Source organism: Mus caroli, unplaced genomic scaffold (assembly GCF_978045245.1).
Source record: "Mus caroli unplaced genomic scaffold, Mus_caroli_1 scaffold_3, whole genome shotgun sequence".
NCBI lineage: Eukaryota > Metazoa > Chordata > Mammalia > Rodentia > Muridae > Mus > Mus caroli.
In genome coordinates, this window is record NW_028227258.1 from 68217966 (window position 1) to 68235918 (window position 17953).

Consider the following 17953-nt stretch of genomic DNA (forward strand, 5'->3'; position numbering starts at 1 on the left):
CAGAGTAGATGTCAAGTAGACTGCCCAGACTCCATCCCCAACCCACCATTTTAACATATAACAGTTTTAAATGCTGAGCCACCATGCTAATGTTTCCCAGGTTCACCATAAATGTTCCAGCAATACTGTACTGTAACCAGAAATCGGTGGTAACAACACTGGTTATGCTATTGGAAGACAGATGTTGGTCATAGCTGTCCATCCCCTAAACTCATTTTAGGTGTTTAAGTGAGGAATCCAAGAAAACACCGTGCAGAAGCCAGGAAGTGGAATGCTTCAGCCACCAAGTGGGGATGGGACTCCACCATTGACTTCCACTCTGAGGTCTCAGAGACCTTAGAAGCATGAAGTACAATGAAATCCAGGGCCTGAGTCTTCAGCTGCTGTGTGCTGTGGAGGTAGCCAGGATGAGAGTGTGTGCAGCATTCTCCACAGAGAGGTTCCTGGAGAGAGCATCCTCACATATGACCATCAAGCCCTCCATGCCATACCTGTCAGCAGCTGCCAGCAGATCACAGGCCATGGAGTGACTGTGGAGATTTGGCACCTTCCCAGTGTAGATGAAGCCCATCATCTCCTTGAAGACTTTGGGATCCAGGTCATTGATGTCAACATGGTTTGTTAGTCTCTCCTCCATTTCATGTTCAAACATGGCTCTGAAAACTGGAGAGCGAGCTGCTAGGATGGCCTTGTGAGCCCTGAATTCTTGGCCAGCTACAAACAGGCAGCAGTCTGTGAAGAGGGAATTCTCCCACAGCTCACCTAGGTCATCTGCCATCATGTGTCTTGGATCCGGGATTGCAGGTGTTATGTTCTCTCCGGGTGTGTTAAACAAGTCTCCCACTATGCTCACTTGGCAGCAGAGGGTAAGCTGGTCTTCAGGGAGGAGCCAAGGTGGATTGGAGAGGAGGAAATCTCGTAGGATAAACTTTTTGAATCCCCTGTATTGGTTTTTTTGAAAGCTAACGGCATTTGTGCTCTTCATACTTTGAAAATTCTCTCCTTGGGAATTTATGATCCAGAATTCATACTTTGCCCAAACTGGGCTCTTTTGACAGTGGAGTAACCCCAGGTAAACTGACAGGTAATCTTTGCTTTCTTCATCACTTCCGTTTGGGTGTACCCTCAAACAACAGTCTACTTTGTCACTGGCCTCCAGTGAGAATTTTGGGCTTGTAATCTTTTCCCTAGTTCCATCCATGAAAAATGAAAAGTTGCTAATGGTCCACTTGTGGCAGAAGTTGTAAATGCTGATATGTGTGTATCCCCACCCAGTGGCTTCCATGTCTCCTGACATTTCTGCTGGAGATAGTTTCGAGATTTAAGTTGATCTGTAAAAAAGAACTGTAAGTTATTTCCCCTTGATCCTGTTAGATAAAATTATAGATACAGTTTAGATTTTAGTTTCAATTTCTCCTAAATTGCCCCTTCTATTATGTTGGAAACTTGTGTTTCTACCGTATTTTTCTCTAGGTTTCAATATTTGTTTTATAGAAGATAATATAGATCTGTAGGGAGTTTTAAGTCTCCCCCTCTCTCTCTCCTGCTCTCTGTCTCCCCCCTCTGTGTTTGTGTCCCTCTTTGTCTCTGCCTTTATGTGTCTTTGTGTGTTTATTGAATCTTAGGTCTGTGGTACCTAGTTTTGGCTATTCTATCCACTTTTCTAAGAGTTTGAAATTTTTTAAACATCTTATTTATATTGTGCTGTATTTTTCTTGCCATCTGGTTATCTGTGGTGTTAGTTGGTCTCGCTGGTTCTGATTGTGACTTGCCCTTCCTGCAAATCATCTAAACAGTCCCGTAACCCCTAAAGAAATAGAAGCAGTCATTAAAAGTCTCCCAACCAAAAAACTCTAGAACCAGATAGCTTTAGTGCAGAATTCAATCAGACATTCAAAGAAGACCTAATACCAATACTCTTCTTACTAATATCACAAAATCGAAACAGAAGGAACACTACCCAATTCGGTCCATGAAGCCACAGTTATGCTGAAACAAAAACCACACAAAGACCCATCAAAGAAAAGAGAACTTCATAACAATTTCCTCCATAAACTTCAATGGAAAAATACTCAATAAAATTCTCACAAATGGAATCTAAGTGCACATCAAAATGATCATCCACCTCAGTCAATTAGGCTTCATCCCAGGGATGCAGGGATGGTTCAATATATGGAAATCCATCAACATAATTCACTATATAAACAAACTCAAAAAATAAACCATATGATCATCTCATTAGATGCTGAGAATGCATTTGACAAAATTTAACAACCCTTCATGGTGAAAGTCTTGGAAAGATCAGGAATTCAAGGCCCGAACCTAAGCATAATAAAAGTAATATACAGCAAACCAGTAGCCTACATCAAATGAATGGAGAAAAACATGAAGAAACCTCACTAAAATCAGGGACTCTGCCTACCTATTCAATAGAGTACTCAAAGTCCTAACCAGAGCAATTAGACAACAAAGGATATGAGAAGGATACAAATTGGAAAGGAAGAAGTCAAAATATCACTATTTGCAGCTGATATAATAGCATCCTTAAGCCACCCCAAAAATCCCACCACAAAACTCCTAAACCTGATAAACAACTTCAGCAGGGCTAGATATAAAATTAACTCAAACAAAGCCTTCCTCTACTCAAAGGATAAACCATTTCCCTGAACACAAGTAGTGAGGTAGAATGTGGTTTGCAATGAATGATTTGGAGAAGAGACTGAAGGAGTTAAGGTGGTTTGCAAGCCCATTTTCTGAGCAATGGTGTCACTAGTTACACTCTCCCCAGGACTGAACTACCAACCAAAGAGTATGGGCAGAGGTCCAGCTAATATAACAGCTGCTAAAGCCAGTACTTACTTAATCCACAAAGTTTGAAGTCTCAGGTGTTCTTCAATATATACCAGAATCCTGAAGAAGTAGTTTCTAATGTCACTGAAGAAATGAGCTTGCTAGTGTGGTGAGAGCAAGCAGGCCAAGAGACAAATCTTCCTTCTTCCATGTGTTTATATAGGCCCCTATCAGAAGGTATGGCCCAGTTCAGGGTGTGTCTTCTAGTCTCAATTTCTGGATTAAAGGTGTGTGTTTTCATGTCTCACGACTCAGATTAAAGGTGTGTGTATTTCTACCCCAGGGGTCTGTATTTGAACTGGATCTAAATACTTCATCTTAAGCAAAAAATTTTTAAAAGCTGTGCCCTCTAGTTTTGTATGTTATCTAAGCCCAGAGTAGTCCAGATAGAAAGAATGGCCATCACTAGTGTACTTTGATTACTGGGGTCACTCTTCAACAAATGAAGACATAATATCAATCTCTGCACATGTGTTGCTTTCCCTTGTGCTGGTCTTACACTGATTCCTGACATAAACATGAATAAGGAAGGTGTTTTTTTCCTGAACTTGTCAGCAGTCTGAGTGCTCACAAAATGGAGGGCATGTGGAAGAGCTCCTATATAGTGGGCAGAAAGCAAAACCCCAAACCTCTTAAGGTGAGTTTCTTTTTTCCAGTGTGTTATTCTGATTACACCCACAGATCTTGTGATGACTCCTTCCAATTTAGTTCGTGAATTTGTAGGTCCCCCTCAGGAAAACCTCACTGGAAATCATTTTTCACTTAAGGTTCTGGTTTAGAAATATCCTAAACGCTTTTTAATTCAACACTTTAATTGGCAGGATTCACCTTATCAATGCCTCATAGAGTACATCCTCCACAGGTGATTTTTGTCCTCTTCAGACATGGAACTGCCATGGTTACTGTATTAGTCCTGAAAGGGGAGAGACTGCAGCATACATGCAACAGATATCAAAGATTATGGTTTGTCATTACTGCCCTCATGTAAAATAAAGTGTAAATCTCTTCCTACATCTCTCATCTCTTCAGTTCTTCATGTCTTAGAACTATAGTCTAGAGGACACAGAGATACCTAGAGTGGTTCAAACAGCTCAGCCACCCCCAGCTCTCTTGTATGTCTGGCTCCAATGCTGCTATTTCTCATCTCTGCCAGATAGAGAGAAAAGGTTAGCCTTGTGTTTTGGGTGTCATAGGGAGCTCTTTTACATGAGTGACAGTTCTGGTTCTTTCTTCTTTCTGCTTGAAAGACAGGGAAGGTTTTATATATGTTTTGTATGTTGTGTTTGTGTTTCTCATATCAAGATGACTTTGACAAAGAAACTTTGATGAGGTGACTTTAACGAGATGACTTTGAGAGGTAACTTTGATGAGATGACTTTGACAGGTAACTTTGATGACATGACTTTGCCAGTTGACTCTGACAAAGTAACTTTGACTTTGATGGACTTATTCACAAGAGAAAGGCTATGTCTACCACAATCTACAGGTTTCCTTCATCACACAAGAGACCAGGAAGCTGGTTGCTGGCCCCACAGGGGATCCCCCTCCTATATGCTTCCTTTCCCATGAATTATCCAGACAAGGATTTTAACACCATTAAAGGTAAGAGGAGGCTCTTGGTCTACCTTCAGGCTCTTCTGGTAGGTCTCAAGGACACAGGACCACAAAAATGACCATGATGTATGATATTAGAGAGTAAAAGCCCTTTAAGGAGGATCATGGAGGCCTTTCGACAATACACCCCAATGGACCCTGAATTACCAAAAGCAAAGGCAGCAGTTGCTTTAGCGTCTATCAATCAGGCAAGACCATATATTAAGAAAAATGTATAGAGGTTGGAGAGGTTAAGAGAAAAGAGTCTGAGAGACCCAGGGATAGTGACAAAGAGAATATTTACTAAAAGTGAGACTACAGAGGAAAACAAGTGAATTGGCAGAAGCAACAGACTCCAGACCTAGCAAAGATCCTGTTAGCAGCCGTGTTCAAACCAGAAGACCATTGCAGACACCTGAAACAGCATCAGAAAAAGATGATAATCGAGAACCAGAAGATCAAAGGTGCCTCTTCCCCATGTCCAGGGTAACCCTAAAATTAAAGGGGAAACCCACCAGCTTTTTTTATTGATAACAAAGTTCCACATTTTGTTTTGCTAAAATCTGAAGATAAAGTCTCTTCATCAGTTTATAAATGACTTTCCAGTGGCAACAGAAACAAAACAAAAAACCCTAAAGACCTCTTAGATATCCCAAATATTTTGGACTAGTAAGCCTCTGCTAAAAAGGCCTTACTCTGTCAATTACAGGTGACGTCCCTAGATCTGGGAATATATACTCAAAATTGGGTCCCTGTCATCAGCCAATGGCCAATATGTCACCAGTTGGCAGAATCTGGCTCTCATCCTGTTTACACATCAGTGCAGCAATGACCTCCTGGTTAAAGAAGATGCCAGAATGACCCATTACCAGCCTCTTTGCTTGAATGCCCCCAGGATAACTGTTCAGCTGCCCTGAAGTCTGGCCCTGACCTGCAATGATGTGCCTTTGCAGGACTGATAGATGGATGCAGAGGTAACATGGTTCACCAATGGCAACAGCCTCATTCAGGAAGTACAGAGGTATGCTGGGGTAGCAATGGTCTCAAACACTGAGATCATATGGGCAGAGCTACTCCTGGCAGGAAGATCAGCTCAGAAAGCTGAACTGAGAACTTCGACCAAGGCATTAGAGGTGAGAAAAGGCAAGAGACATGATAGCCAGTGTGTGTCTGCTACCACTTATATCTGTGGGACTACTTATCTATAGGAACAGAGGTCTCCTGACAGTAGAAGGACGAACTAAACTTTATCCCAGAGGACAACAAGACAGCCCAGAGGGTGACCCCTATAAATTGGACCCTTCATGTCCTTGATTACCCTAGACCCAGAAGATCCCACACACTGATCAGACAGAAGATGTGATCTGGGTCAAAACTCTGCCCATGTGTCAGTGTCATAAGAGATGACAGAAGACAGCTAACAGACTACAAACTAATTATACCAGAGAAAATGGGTCTACACAAATTGAAAAAGATCCATTGTTCTTCACTCATGGGGCCCTGGAAATTGCAGAATTTAGTCTGCCAGTCCCACATCAGAATTGAAGATGCCAATTTAAAACAGTTGGAATTGTTAAAAGCTGTAAGGCTTGTCAAATGACTAATGCAGTTGCCAATGGAAAACAACCCAGTACTCAATACCAGAACACCAAGCCAAGAGTCTATCAGTAAATGTACGTCATAGATGTAAAACCAGGAAAATTCAGAAACAATATTTGCTGGTGTTCATAGATACCTTTTCACGATAGACTTAGACTTTCCCAACTAAGCAAAAGACTGTTCAGATGGGAGCAAAGAATCTTCTAACAGAAATTCTTTCAAGGTGTGTCGGGCACTTGTTGTGAGAAAAGAAAGTGGTTAGGAGAGATGACCTGCATCTCATGATAACTCCAGGGCTCCAGGTGGGCATACTCAGAGACTCCTTCATGCTCTCCATGCTGCCCCGGTGAGCATCTGACTGTGGGGATTCTAGGAACTGTAGTCTGCAGGGTTAGAGAGGGAGCAGTCTGGGATCCCTAGCCTCAAGGAGTCCAGATTCTAGCTCTTGGGCATCCCGGGATGTCAGTGAACATCACAGAAGAACTGAGAATGGGCTGGGAGCTCCCAGGAGTGGTTCAGTCTGCCCTGAGGCTGAAGAGAAAAGTGGCATCGAGAGAAGATATGATGATTTCCTCCAGGGCATAGTCTTTGGTCCTGTCTGCTGACTAGATATGCCGATTCCATTATTCCAGTACAGCAGGTCTTGATGAGCAGAGATGGTTGATGGTTTTAGAGCTTTATTATAGAGAAGCAGAGAAAGAGAGAAAAGGTAGAAAAGTAGAGGCTGGCAATGGACAGGTGGAGAGAGGGGAGAAGAGAGGGGGAGAGAGGGAGTAAGGGAGCTAGAGAGAATGCAAAAGAAGAAAGGGAGGCAAGAGAAGAAAGAGAAGGAGGTAGGGCCAAGCAACCCCTTTTATATGGGGCTGAGCTACCTTGCTGTTACAGGGTAACTGTGGGGAGGAGCATACCTAGCAATTGCCAGGTAACTCTGAGGTTGGGGTCTGGACAGCCTACATGACTGATGGACACAGAATGATGCAGTTGAGGGCTCTGGTGTGGGAGTAGCTCACTGTTCTCTCCCTTGTAGGATTTTCTACTGAGTCTCCAAAGTAAGCCTCTTTTGACCAGAACACAGACTGCCTTTCACAGTCTCACAGAGGTATGGTTTTTCTAAGTTTATAGGGTTAGACAATAAAACTACATTTGTGTCCCATGTACGTTAAAGATTAGTTAATATTATGGAGATTGATTAGAAATCTCATTGTATTTACAGACCCTAGAGTTCAGGATAGGTAGAAAAGATAAACAGAATTCTAAAAGAGATGTTAACTAAATTGAACTTAGAGATTGACAGTGACAAGGTCACTCTTCTTCCTTTCATCCTTTATAGATTACAAAATTCTTCCTACCAGATGGACTCACACCTTTCAAAGTTATGTTTTATTCACCTACTGACAGAAGTTAGTACATGATTTCGAGGGTTTTCAATGGGTACACAAATGTATTTGGTTTAACCTTCTTGCTTTCTATAAAACAGGTCCAGGTCTAGAGCATCACCAACTTTAAATCAGAGATTGGGGCCTGGTCAAGAGACACTGCCAGGGGTTACTAGAGATTCCTGAAAGGGTCCCTGTGCTTCAGAGTTGCAGTGTGGGCCCACCACACATCCATTTATAGGCTAAGAAGGCCCCTGCCAGCAGAAGAAAAATTCAGCCTCAAGATGCACTCCTGTATCCCACTGATGGGTCCCTACCCATGCCCCAGGGATACCACAAAGATATAGCCATGTTAACTGTTTTCATAAAGCTTCAGGAACTCCCATGATTGGGACTTCTAGTCACAAGAGAAAGTGGGGATGAGAGCCCAAAGCTTTTAAGTTCAGGTTCCAATTTAGAGAACCTGAACTAAGTTTGACCTCAGGTAAATGGACAGGTTGGTATCTAGCATAGTTTCCAAGTTGCCCCCACCCCAATAAAACCAGAGCCTAGCTCCAGTCTCTAGGCTAATCCTTACACCCTCTACAAGACCAGTGTCTCTAGGTTATTCCCCCAACAAATCTGCAACCCGGGTTACAAGCCTACCCATTTGCCTAATGATCACCAATGCAGAGGAGAGCAGAAGTTTATGATATGACTCCCAGCACCAGCCAATCATGTTAAAGGGTACAGCATCTTTCCAATTAGATGCCTGCACACATAACCCTGCTTGCTGCTTTATATAAAGTCTTGCACCTATAGACATTTGGGGCTCCCCCTCCACCAAAACTTCCCTGCATGATGGTGGTGTGTTGGGAGGGCCCCAGGTAGCTCAAATAAAATAAAGAGCATGTTGTGAGTTGCATCAAATTGACTCCTGTGTATGTTCTTGGGAACACTAACATTTCCCGGCACAATAGTTTCCCATAGCTTTCTCTGCCTACTATCCAAGGATCACCTGCACAGGGATGACACCACCCACAATGGACTGGCTCCTACCCCATCAGGCACTTTTTAAGAAAATGCCTTGCAGCTGGATTTACTAGAAGCATTTCCTCAATTAAGGTTCCCTCCTCTCAGATACCTCTAGTTTGTGATGTTAATATGAGAAGGACCAGCATGTTTAGTAAGCTGGGGATGCCTTGGCTTTATTAGTAATCAATTGCACATTCTCCTTAACGATGAGTTGTCTGCTCAGCTGCTGTTTTAATAATTGTGGAACCTATGTTTTGGCTTGTTTGTTTCTTTGTTTTCATTTAATGTTTGTGTGTTTGTTTTTCTTTCTTTCTTTTTCTTTCTTTTTAGATATTAATTCATTTAAGAAGGATGCCATCAATTCAAATAAACTGAGTTTCCCAGGGCAGCCTTACTCACTGTGCATCCTAGGGTACCACTTCAGCTTAGGTTCTTCTGCCTCTGATCTTGAATATAATTTTCAGAAGGACACCTTTGACTTTACCCTCATAGTTCATCTTTTGGGGAGTCAATTTAAGGGTGTGGATGTTTAGGTGGAATTTGAGAGTTTGTTTTGGTTTTGGAGACAGAATCTCCATATGTGTGATGGATACATAGATCAAGCACCCAGGACTCTGAATTTCCCAATGCAGGCCATTTAGAATATCAAACTATTTATGTATATAGAGAAAACAGTTGTTTTCATCCTTTCTAGACAAGATTTTGAATCATTGTTCAGAATGACTTTCTTGTATATAAGCAATTTCCTGTGACAATCTTAAAAGTACTGTGTACTAAAAGCATAAATCACCCAAACCACACAATGTAAAGCAATTTTCATATTGATTTGGTCTCTCTCTGTTTCGCTCTGTCTCTCTCTCTGTCTCTCTCTCTTCCTCTCTCTCTCAAGAGAGTGTCTTTACATGGCATTGACTACTGGGCTAAAGAAGACAGAAATATTCCTACCTCTGTGTTGTGAGGAATTAAATGTTTGATTTCTTAATTCATAAGGCACAAAATTAAGAGTGTTGGGAAAGGTCATGAAAAAAATATGATGAAAATATTTTTAAATGAATGGAATGTATGTGGTGCAGCCTATGGGCCCTAGCACTTGATAGACATTTGCTTGATATGATTATTTCCCTAAGCAAATGCAGAACAACATCTTTCTCATACTTTCTTCTTCTCTTTCATTATATACATTCTCAGTTTGTTACTGTTGTAACATCTTCCTTCAGAACAGGCTAGCCTTCATCCTTCTATCTATCCCAACCTCCCAAGTAAGAAGAACATTCATGAGTACCACACACCCTCACTAGGTGACCCCTTTATGGAGTGTCCTAGAGATGAATCAATGCAAATGATCAATGTGCTTCTGACATCTTCTTCTTGGTCTCCAGACAGTTTTCTTCTTTCTGGAGCCAATCCACATATACAAGCAGTCACTTGTGGGAAGTTGCATCTGTGTGTTGGCAGGAGATACAGTTGGCAACCTCGACATGCTAGGCACATTCCCTTGCATTGAGCTACATTTTCACACTTCATAACCTCATTACTGCCACAGGTCCTTTCTTCCTCTCTTAGAATTTATCAGATTTTCCTAAAGAAAACTTGGTCAAAGAATGACACAGAGCATACAACACTGTGTTTCTGAGACTAATGTTACTCTTAATTTGTTGCATGTAGGACCTCAGGTCTCCAACCCCAGCAGTGCAGAGTATAAGACAGGGAAATCTCTATGTCTTGGAGGCCAACATCATCTACATCAAGAATTGTAATGTAACAAAAATTAGGTTTCTGCAAAACCAATACAAGGGATTCAAAAAGTCCAATTTTTGAGCTTTTCTCCTCTCCCACGGGCAATGGCTTCTCCCTGAAGACCAGCCCACACTCGGCTGCAAGGTGAGCATAGTACAGGGCTCCTTCAGCATTCCTGGACAAAACAGGAAGCTTGAAAGCATGGTTCCAAGGAATCTGAGATGTCCACCTTACTTGTTACCTCTTCTAGAAGATGATTAAGACAACCTCTATTTGGAGATATAGGAGAATTCAGCCATGACCAGCTGACTCAGTGTCCAGAACAAGTATGAGATATTACCAGATTCCATGGTGGAGGCCAATCAGGATGCAAACCCCAGCACTTACAAAACACTACCTGTTAAATTAAAACCAAGGTACATTTGATCATAGTCCACAATGTTGGAGTGTAGTGCCAGGGAAATGTTAGTGATCTCTTAATACACAGAGAGGAGCCAATCTCATGCAACTTACAGGAGGGTCTTTGTTCTATTCAAGCTTGCTCAGGCCCCACCAACCACACCACCATCATGCAGGGTGATTTTGGTAGTTGGGGAGCCCTGATAGCTATAAGGCATGGCTTTATAGTAAGCAGCAAGCAGGGAGTATCTGTCAAAACATCTCATTAGAAAACTATTATGGTCTTTATTTGGTTGGTGCGGGGAGTCATATCATAAACTTAATTTCTGTTCCCCTCTGCATTGCTGGTCGTTAATCAGGGGTGTGCTCCTTACCTGTGGGTGAATGTTTCTTCAGGAAATAACCTAGAGGTGCTTGATTTGTTGAGCATGTAACCTAGAGATTCTGGTCTGCTTGGGGATTCGCCTAGAAACTGGAGTTAGACTCAGGTTTTGGCGAGGTGGTCAGGAAATTTGGAAACTAGTGCTAGGTACCAGCATGTTAGTTTATCTGAATTTGAACTTAGGTAACGTTTTCAAAAATGGAGTCTGAACTTAAAAGATTTGACCTACCAACAGTAATATCTGAATATTCTTTTTTGTTGTTCGTGGTGGTGGTGGGATTTTTTTTGGGGGGGGGGGTTCTTTTTTTTTTTTTTGGTTTTTTGTTTTGTTTTTTTTGTTTTTTTTTTTGAGACAGGGTTTCCATGTGTAGCCCTGGCTGTCTTGGAACTCACTCTGTACACCAGGCTGGCCTCAAACTCAGGAATCATCCTGCCTCTGACTCCCCAGTATTGGAATTAAAGGCGTGCACAACCACTGCCTGGCTTAAATATTCTAACTTTACATTTTGGCTGCCAACTTTCTGCTCCTGGATAACTGTTCCTGTTAACTAAATTGTATCAATGCACAATATGGATTTTGTCATTAAAAGCTTGCTCCATTGAAGCTGATGGTACACTGAGTTCCCAAAAACCCATTGAAAGTTTAGGGCTGCTAATATGCAATTTCTATTCACTTAAATCTATGTTCAAGCAGCCTTCTCTGGTTCTAACATATATTTCAGAAGGGTCATTCCACTGAGATCTTAGAGACCAGACATGGATATGGCTTTAGTTTACCTATTTGTCCTTCTGACCCTATTCCTGTCTTGCACTTGCTTTTGCCTGAGGTAAAGTATTAGTTCTTAGAAGCTGAATATTTACTTCCTACAGAGGTCAATCTGGATGCCAAGATTTTGATGAAATCATTATTACATCTACTCTTCTGTCTACTAAAAGTTCAATTTCAATGGCATTTATTGCATTCTTGGATTTGGTCTGCTCATTTGTAGCATTGTGCCAAAATGTTTGTGTGATCTTCTCTCTGAATTTTTTGTCTTAGTTACTGGTGCTGTTTTGTCCTTCATTATCTGAAGAGCAATATTGCTTTTGTACAATAAGCATTACATCTTTTAATTACTCTGTGACTGAGTGTCTCCCATACTGACAAGGAATGATTGAATGAAATTTGATATCGGGGCCTGCATGAGCCCCCTTTCCTGATGGCAAAAAGTTACATTGCCTATGCCTTTTTGATCTGTAATCATTACTCCAATGCCAGCCTTTGCCACACCTTCTGCATATTCCAGAAGGCAGGAGACTTCTCTTTGGATTAATTTTCAAAAAAAAAAAAAATCCCAAAAGCCATTGTTGCTAGGAATACCTTACCTACAATCCATGTCAAGTGACCTTGCTTACCACAATTAAAGCATCTGCTATTTTGATTTTTCTTAATACCTTTAGAAGTCACTTCTATCGAACTAGTAACATAAGCCTGAGATCCAATGATCCCAGATTGTAATATGGAGACAGAAAGCCACAGAGATGACAAGAAATACATTTACTTTTCCAATAAACACCTTAGAAATTCAACTGCTCTGTCACCTCTAGAGGTAAGTCTTGTTAAGGCATCTTCAGTTTAGGTACTGGTGTCCTGAAACTTTGAAAGATGTGATGTCAGACTTTACAGGATTCTGATCTGAGGCTGGGGTTCCAATGTCTGGAAAGAATTTGCTGAAGAGTCACTGATACTAATAGTAGCAATAAATCAAAGGGAGGAATCAAAAATCAAAAACAACGAATTGATTTATCCTGAGGGATGAGCAGCATTGGAGCCAGGCATACAGGAGAGCTGGGGGCGGCTGAGCTGATTGAACCACTCTAGGTATCTTTGTGATCTCTAGACTATAGTTCTAAGAAATGAAGAACTGAAGAGATGAGAGATGTAGGAAGAGATTTACACTTCATTTTACATGAGGGCGGTAATGACAAACCCTAATCTTTGATATCTGTTGCATGTATGCTGCAGTCTCTCCCCTTTCAGGACTAATACAGTAAGCATGGCAGTTCCATGTCTGAATAGGACAAAAATCACCTGTGGAGGATGTACTCTGTGAGGCATTGATAAGATGAATCCTGCCAATTAAAGTGTTAAATTAAGAAGCGTTTAGGATATTTCTAAACCACAACCTTAAGTGAAAAATTATTTCCAGTGAGGTTTTCCTGAGGGGGACGTACAAGATCACCAACCAAATTGGGAGGAGTCATCACAAGATCTGTGGGTGTAATCAGAATAACACACTGGAAAAAAGAAAGTCACCTTAAGAGGTTTGGGGTTTTGCTTTCTACCCACTATATAGAAGCTCTTCTACATGCCCTCCATTTTGTGAGCACTCAGACTGCTGATAAGTTCTGGACAAAACACCTTCCTTAATCATGTTTATGGCAGGAATCAGTGTAAGACCAGCACAAGGGAAAGTAACAGATGTGCAGAGATTGACATTATGTCTTCATTTGTGGAAGAGTGACCCCAGTAATCAAAGTACACTAGTGATGGCCATTCTTCCTGTCTGGATACTCTGAACTTACATAACATGCAAAACTAAAGGGCATAGCTTTTAAATTTTTTTTCTTAAGATAAAGTAGTTAGAGCCAGTTCAAATACAGACCCATGGGGTAGAAAAACACGCACCTTTAATCTCACTCTTGAGACAAGAATTCACACACCTTTAATCCAGAAATTGAGACTAGAAGAAACACCCTGAACTGGGTCACACCTTCTGATAGGGGCCTATATAAACACATGGAAGAAGGAAGATTTGTCTCTTGGCCTGCTTGCTCTCACCACACTAGCAAGCTCATTTCTTCAGTGACATTAGAAACTACTTCTTCAGGATTCTGGTATATACTGAAGAACACCTGAGACTTCAAACTTTGTGGACTAAGTAAGTACTGGCTTTAGCAGCTGTTATATTAGCTGGACCTCTGCCCGTACTCTTTGGTTGGTAGTCCAGTCTTGGGGAGAATCTAGCCAGTTGAAACTTTTGCTCAGAAAATGGGCCTGCAAACCCCCTCAACTCCTTCATTCTCTTCTCCAAATCCTTCATTGGGCACCACATTCCACCTTGCTACTTGGGCTCACTGAAATGGTTTGTCTTTTGAGTAGAGGAAGGCTACTGATTTGTTTGAGTTAATTTCATATCCACTCCTCTGAAGTTGTTTATCAGGTTTAGGAGTTCTCTGGTGGGTAGTTTGGGATGGCTTAAGGATACTATCATATCAGCTGTAAATAGTGATATTTTTCTACTTCTTCCTTCTCAGTTTGTATCTTTTTGTTGTGTAATTGCTCTAGTTAGGATTTGAAGTAATATATTGAATATGTAGGGTGAGCGTCCCTGATTTTTGTGAGGTTTCTTCAAGTTTTTCTCCATTTAGTTTGATGTAGGCTACTGGTTTACTATATATTGCTTTTACTATGTTAAAGTATGGGCCTTGAATTCCTGATCTTTCCAAGACTTTCACCATGAAGGGGTACTGAATTTTGTCAAATGCATTCTCAGCATCTAATGAGATGATCATGTGGTTTTTATTCTTTGAGTTTGTTTATGTAGAGAATTATGTTGATGGATTTCCATATATTGAACCATCCCTGCATCCCTGGGATGAAGCCTACTTGATTGAGGTGGATGATAATTTTGATGTGTCTTTAGATTCGATGTGTGAGAATTTTATTGAGTATTTTTGCATCAATGCTCATGACGGAAATTGTTCTGAAGCTCTTTCTTTTCTTTTTTTTTTTTTTGTTTGTTTGTTTGTTTGTTTTTCAAGACAGGGTTTCTCTAGTAGCTCTGGCTGTCCTGGAACTCACTCTGTAGACCAGGCTGGCCTCTAACTCAGAAACCCTGTCTCTGCCTCCCAAGTGCTGGGATTAAAGGTGAGTGCCACCATGCCTGGCTTGAAGTTCTCTTTCTTTGATGTGTCTTTGTGTGGTTTCTGTATCAGCATAACTGTGGCTTCATGGACAGAATTGGGTAGTGTTCCTTCTGTTTCTATTTTGTGGATTAGTTTGAAGAGTATTGGTATTAGGTCTTCTTTGAATGTCTGATTGAATTCTTCACTAAACCAATCCGGTCCTGGGATTTTGGGGTTGGGAGAATTTTAATGACTGCTTCTATTTCTTTAGGGGTTATGGGACTGTTTCGATGATTTGCAGGAAGGGCAAATCACAATCAGAACCAGCGAGACCAACTAACACCACAGATAACCAGATGGCAAGAGAAATACACCACAATTTAAATGAGAATGTTTAAAATATTTCAAACTCTTAGAAAAGTGGATCAAATAGCCAAAACTAGTTACCACAGTCCTAAGATTCAGTAAACACACAAAGTCACAGAATGGCAGAGACAAAGTGAGACACAAACACAGAGGGGGGAGACAGAGTACATGAGAGGGAGATTTAAAACTCACCATAGACTATATTATCTTGTATAAAACAAATATTGAAACCTAGAGAAAAAAATACATGTTTTCAACATAATACATGGGGCAATTTATGGGAAATTGAAACTAAAATCTAAAATATATCTATAATTGTATCTGATATGATGAAGGGAAAATAACATCTAGTTCTTCTTTACAGATCAACTTAATCCTCGAAACTACCTCCAGCAGAAATGTCAAGGGACATGGAAGCCACAGGGTGGGGATACACACAGATCAGAGTTGACAGCATCTGCCACAAGTGGACCATTAGCAACTTTTCATTTTGCATGGATGGAATTAGGGAAAAAATTACAAGCACAAAATTCTCGTTGGAGGCCAGTGACAAAGTGGAATGGGGTTTGAGGGTACACCCAAACTGAATTGATGAAGAAAGCAAGGATTACCTGTCAGTTTACCTGGGATTACTCCACTGTCAAAAGAGCCCAGTTTGGGCAAAGTATGAATTCTGGATCATAAATTCCCAAGGAAAGAATTATCAAAGTAGGTCCAGCACTAATGTCTTTAGCTTTCAGAAAAACCAATACAGGGGATTCAAAAAGTTTATCCTACGAGATTTCCTCCTCTCCAATCCACATAGTCTCCTCCCTGAAGACCAGCTTACCCTCTGCTGCAAGGTGAGCATAGTGGGAGACTTGTTTAACACACCTGGAGAGAACATAACACCTGCAATCCCGGATCCAAGACACATGATGGCAGATGACCTAGGTGAGCTGTGGGAGAATTCCCTCTTCACAGACTGCTGCCTGTTTGTAGCTGGCCAAGAATTCAGGGCTCACAAGGCCATCCTAGCAGCTCGCTCTCCAGTTTTCAGAGCCATGTTTGAACATGAAATGGAGGAGAGACTAACAAACCATGTTGACATCAATGACCTGGATCCCAAAGTCTTCAAGGAGATGATGGGCTTCATTTACACTGGGAAGGTGACAAATCTCCAAAGTCACTCCATGGCCTGTGATCTGCTGGCAGCTGCTGACAGGTATGGTCTGGAGGGCTTGAAGGTCATATGTGAAGAGGCCCTCTTAAGGAACCTCTCTGTGGAAAATGCTGCACACACTCTCATCCTGGATGACTTCCAGAAAATACAGAAGCTGAAGACTGAGGCGCTATATTTCATTGCCTTTTATGCTTCTCTGGTCTCTAAGACCTCAGAGTGTAAGTCAATGATGGAGTCCCATCCCCACTAGGTGGCTGAAGCATTCCATAACCTGGCTCCTGCACAGTGTTTAGTGGAGCCCTCACTCAAACACCTAAAATGAGTTTGGGGATGGACAGCTATGACCAACATCTGCCTTCCAATAGCTATAACCAGTGTTGTTACCACCGACTTCTGGTTAGAGTGCAGTATTGCTGGAACATTTATAGTAAATCTAGGAAAAAGCACCATGGTGGCTCAGGATTTAAAACAGCTGTAATATGTTAAAATGGTGGGTGAGGGATGGAGTCTGGGCAGTCTACTTGACATCTACTCTGTTAATGTTCTAGTATGATTTTTGTCTGATGCCTTGAAAACTGGGAATTAATTTAGGTGCTGGCCCTAAGCACAGACAAACCCGAGTTTCTTCAGAGAAACCTGTCTGCATTGGACTATGTAGAACAGATAACTGGGGCCCAGAACAAAGGACAAATCAAACACGAATGTTAACTCTTTGGAGAAGGAAAAGACAATGAAGACTTTTATTAATGATTCAGTTTATGGGATCTCAGCTGTAGAAACCCTTAAAGCTCACTCAGAGAACTCTGGTTAAGTTGTCAGCATGCAGGAGAGTTTTTCAGCCACCTCTAACTTGTGATCCAGAGGATCTGAGGCCCTGCTCATGTCTCCATTGATACAAAGAGCTCTGTAGACAAAATCTTAGCCAAATAGAATATAATATGAATAAAACTTTTGAAAACAGTTGGTGGATTCTAGAGATGTTTATGTTCAGAGAAGTCACATGTAGTTCAATAAGTCCTCCTCAGCTCTGGATGTTTATGCAGACCTCTCACTGTCCTACCAGTATTGGAAGCCCTCTAACTTTTTCTTGGCATTTAGTGTTGACAAATGAGAAATCTACCATCATGCTCTTAAGGCGACTGGAAAGAGTAGGCCAAAGTGGAGGGAGTCTAATCCTTCTGAGAGAGATGCATTTGTGTTTCTCACATGTAAAAATCTTTTATGTGTTTTGAAAACATTAGAAGGGATTGGTTCATTACAGGTTCACACTCCCTAGGCCATTAAATCTCAATCTTCCCAATGCTCTGACCCTTAATACAGTTCTGCATGTTGTTGTCAACCAGAAACATTTTGTGGCTACTTCATAAATGTAGTGATGCTACTGTTATGAGTTATATTGTAAATAGCTGATATACAGGATATGTGATATGTACCCCCTATGAATGGCTCATCAGACTGCCTAAGGGATGGGGACCCATAGTTTAAGAACAAACTGTAGCCATCCTTTCTGTGTGCCTACACCACCTGTGAGTCCCACAAACAATTCAATTTAAAAGAAAAGATAGCATTTATCTAGTAATTCCTTAT

General features: G+C 41.3%; 2 pseudogenes; one reads left to right on the top strand and one right to left on the bottom strand.

Annotated features, from left to right (window-relative positions):
• Window positions 1-224: 224 nt before the first annotated feature.
• On the bottom strand, window positions 225-1297 carry LOC147005571 (TD and POZ domain-containing protein 5-like; annotated as a pseudogene).
• Window positions 1298-15602: 14305 nt separating this feature from the next.
• LOC147005572 (TD and POZ domain-containing protein 5-like) lies at window positions 15603-16616 on the top strand (annotated as a pseudogene).
• The last annotated feature ends 1337 nt before the right edge of the window (window positions 16617-17953 follow it).